The following is a 4,243-nucleotide window of genomic DNA, read 5'->3' as shown; positions in this document are numbered from 1 at the left end:
TAACCTCTGGGTGGACCTTCAGAGACGCAAGGAGCTGCTGGAGGATCGGCCTTTTCCGCCGATATCCCCGGCAGTTCCATTGCCACAGCAAGTACTTGTTATTCTTTGTGTATATGGCCATGTTGAATTTGCTGAATGGTATGTTCCACAGTTTGCTGCCATATATTGATGGCTAAGAGCTCATTCCTGTGTCCTTGTGTTACGTCTGTGAGTCCCTGTATTGCGGAGAGAATCGACTGAATTTGGTTTTGCATGTTAGTTTCCAATGCCTGAAATTGCGCTTGTATTTTGGTATCCAGGGCCTGAATCTGGGTCTGAATGTTGGTCTCCAGTTTATGGCAGACTTCCTTCAGCGTAAATTCGGGTTGTGCGCCCTCAAACGATTTTCTCTTGCTGGGTGATGGTAGGGATTTCTCCACCACCATCGTACTCTCCTGGGTATTATGTGGAGGTTTTTCGGCTTCCTGTCGTTTCTTATCTAGCTGGATCTTAAGCGGCAGCTGCTTCCTAAGTTCCGCGTTTTCATTTTGAAGGGCCGTAACCGCCCCGGTTAATTTTTCCACCATGCGTTTAAGTTGTGAGATGTCCTTAGACCCACCGGGTGGATGAGTATGGGAGACCTTATCTACAAAGCTCACCCTCTTGTGGTCATCCGGCACGTTGGTCTTGTCCGTGGTTGGCGTTGACCCTTGCTGATGACACTCAGAGCGTCCCTCGATTTTGGGCCGGGCTCCGATGTTCCATTTGGTGCCAGTGTTGTCCCGCCCCCTGGAAGCGGAGCGCTTGCGAGAGCTGGAGTGGCCCCAGGAGCTGGAACGACCCCGGGAACCGGAACGACCCCGGGAACTGGAACGACCCTGGGAGCTGGAAGGGCCCTTGCAGCTGAGGCGGTCCCGGGAACCCGAGCGACCTCGGGAGTTGGAGCGTCCCGTCGACTGGCCGTGACCACCAGAGCCTGTCCCCGACACCAGGCGCGGGAAGCAGTCCTGTTGCATGTGAAATCCCCCTTCTGCCCTGGTTCTTGGTCTGCTCTGTCGTCCAGATGCGTTGTTCTCGCTGTCTGTTGTTGCCTTGCTCTCATTGTCTTGCGTTCGTTCCTTCCAGTGTCGCTTCTTAATTATGTGCGGGGTTCTGTACAGTTCCCGGCACTTCCTGTCTCCGAGTATGTGCCCTTTCCCACATAGGGCACACTTTGGGTCGCAAGTATGTTCCCGAGGGGGGTTGCTCATACCACATCCTCGGCACTTAATGTTGTCTGGGTTCGGGCATACGTCGGCTCGATGTCCGAGTTGGCCACATGTCACACAAACCTCATATTTTTTCTTGTAGAGATGGCAGCGTAGCGGCATACCTCCATAATAAACCCAGTGCGGCACTGTCTCATCTACAAAGAGTAACAACACGCTGCGAGACTCACGGCCAAGTCGCCTGACTCCCATCACCTCCGGGTTACGCGAGCACTTCAACATATCTTGAATGAATTCCACGGCGTGCGAGACCGGAATTCCATGTATAACTCCTACCCCACAGCCGTCCGGAGTAGCCAGGTAGACGAACGCGTCAACGCGTCCCTTTGGCGTTGGAATGGAGCCGATTTTCAGGTACTTTTGCATCCTCTCCTGGCTGTCAGTGCCTATGAGAATCGAGTTTTGCTTGTGGTTGACGAGCACGATTTCTTCCTTAACTTCCGCCGGTTTGAAACCTGCCGCTATCTTCACCGCGTCCGCCACTGTTGCGTCAGTGCGTTCCATGATCAGTTTGAGACCCCCTTTTGGTCTGAGCACTATTTTATGAAGCTCGGGGGAGAGGCGCGGCTGCTGCGTGTCAACAGATTGCCTCTCCAGCTTCCTTCCCTCTCTCTTTATCGCCATTATGTGCGCTGAAGCTTTGTCTTGCCTCCCATCTCGGGTCGGGTCGCCAGCTTGCTCTCCCTCGCCTGTCTTCGAGAGGGCCTTGACTTTGGAATAATTAACCTTAAACCAACCTACTTGAGAGTGAAGCTCTTTAGGCTGGATACTCTCTCCTTCCACAGTTACTTCCATGCGAGACATGGCGCAGCTGAGTTACACCGCGACAAGCCAGCCTGTGCGTCCGCTCGGCGGGCGGCTCGAAGAGCCTCTCACCAGGTTAGGCTAAGAGCCTGGCCGGGTGGCGTGAGTCCAAAAGTCTGTAGAAATTGCAAAAGAGGGCTGCACTTGCCGAAAGAGTGGCATCCCGGTGGTCGCGAAGACTTCCGGCGTTGAAATAGCTCAGTAGTTTGCGAGCACAAACGACAAAACCGACGAAAACATCGAAAATTTGCGGAGCGCACATAGGATGCGTCCACTCTCCTCGACGCCGGCGTCCGAGTCCCCTGAAAGAAGAAAGGATAATAGGTTCGGTACTGGAAGGCTCCGGAATAATTTCGACCACCTGGGGATCTTTAACGTGCACTGACATCGCACAGCACACGGGCGCCTTAGCGTTTTTCCTCCATAAAAACGCAGCCGCCGCGGTCGGGTTCGAACCCGGGAGCTCCGGATCTGTAGTCGAGCGCCCTAACCACTGAGCCACCGCGGCGGCTGAAAATTGGTTTTTGGGGGAAGGAAATTAGCACTATAGCTGTTTCACATATCGGCTGACACCTGAACCGCGCCGTAAGGGAAAGGATAAAAAGGGAGTGAAAGGAGTAAGGAAGAAAGAGGTGCCGTAGTGGAGGACTCCGGAATAATTTCGACCACCTGGGGATCTTTATCGTGCACTGACATCGAACAGCACACGGGCGTCTTAGCGTTTCGCCTCCATCGAAACACAGCTGCCGCGGTCCTGTTTGGGCACAGTAGGCACTGCAACAGGTCATCTGTGGACGCTGCGTTTCTACCGGGTTTCTTGCGTGTCATATGCGATTAGTTATAGCTTTGTATGCAAAAGACGCCGCATCTCATCCCGCTGCAGGCCTTCAAAGCATTTATTCTTTGATTCAAAAGCAGACGTGTCGTCTTGTCTGCCGCTTCAAACTCAATTTGGCGCTAGCCACCAGACCGTTATAGTTACATGTTAATTAGTTTGGTGAATCTATTACCTAATTATGATGATTTACATAGTAACGGCCTTCCACCTCGGCTTACAGTTTGCCTGTGAAAATATTTTTCTTTTTTCGAACAATAATTATAGTTATTTTGTAAAGCATTCGCTCAAACAACCTAAATGTGGCAAAAAAGAGAACGAAGAAAAAAACGCTGGTTCCACCGAGATTCGAACTCGGATTGCTGGATTCAAAGTCCAGTGTGCTAACCATTACACCATAAGACCAAACTCCGTCGCCGGGGTTCGAACCCGGGAACGAAAAAAAAACGCTGGTCCCACCGAGATTCGAACTCGGATTGCTGGATTCAAAGTCCAGTGCTAACCATTACACCATGAGGCCAAACTCCGACGCCGGGGTTCGAAACCGGGAACCAAAAAAAAACGCTGGTCCTACCGAGATTCGAACTCAGATTGCTGGATTCAAAGTCCAGAGTGCTAACCCATTACACCATGAGACCAAACTCCGACGCCGGGGTTCGAACCCCAAACGAAAAAAAACTCTGGTCCCACCGAGATTCGAACTCAGATTGCTGGATTCAATGTCGAGAGTGCTAACCATTACACCATGAGACCAAACTCCCACGCCGGGGTTCGAACCTGCGAACGAAAAAAAAACGCTGGTCCCACCTAGATTCGAACTCAGATTGCTGGATTCAAAGTCCAGAGTGCTAACCATTACACCATAAGACCAAACTCGGACGCCGGGGTTCGAACCCGGGAACGAAAAAAAAACGTTGGTCCCACCGAGATTCGGACTCGGATTGCTGGATTCAAAGTCCAGAGTGCTAACCATTACACCATGAGACTAAACACCGACGCAGGGGTTCGAACCCGGGAACGAAAAAACGCTGGTCCCACCGAGATTCGAACTCAGATTGCTGGATTCAAAGTCCAGAGTGCTAACCATCACACCATGAGACCAAACCCCGACGCCGGGGTTTGAACCCGGGAACGAAAAAAACTTTGGTTCAGAGTGCTAACCATTACACCAAAAGGCCAAACTCCGGCGCCGGGGCTCGAAACCGGGTCTCCTGGCTGAAAGCCAGGTATGCTAGCCACTAGACCACGCCGGCACACAGGAAATTTGTGCTTTCGGGAGCTTAATGAGCGGTCAAAACATATCCGAAAAAAAACCTAAAAATAAACGCACATCTACGCTGGACAAAGCAGGATTTCT

The 4,243-nt window shown here is 51.8% G+C and overlaps 2 non-coding genes across 2 annotated transcripts; both read right to left on the bottom strand.

The window, feature by feature from the left end:
• Positions 1 to 3,219: 3,219 nt before the first annotated feature.
• On the bottom strand, positions 3,220 to 3,291 carry TRNAQ-UUG (transfer RNA glutamine (anticodon UUG)). The gene has a single exon. It is a non-coding gene; the product is annotated as a tRNA-Gln (tRNA).
• Positions 3,292 to 3,915: 624 nt separating this feature from the next.
• On the bottom strand, positions 3,916 to 3,987 carry TRNAQ-UUG (transfer RNA glutamine (anticodon UUG)). Its single transcript has one exon. It is a non-coding gene; the product is annotated as a tRNA-Gln (tRNA).
• Between the last annotated feature and the right edge of the window lie 256 nt (positions 3,988 to 4,243).

Source organism: Amblyomma americanum, chromosome 1 (genome assembly GCF_052857255.1).
Source record: "Amblyomma americanum isolate KBUSLIRL-KWMA chromosome 1, ASM5285725v1, whole genome shotgun sequence".
Taxonomy (NCBI): domain Eukaryota; kingdom Metazoa; phylum Arthropoda; class Arachnida; order Ixodida; family Ixodidae; genus Amblyomma; species Amblyomma americanum.
Note: the sequence above shows the minus strand (reverse complement) of the source record. Positions and strands in the feature narration are given on the sequence as shown.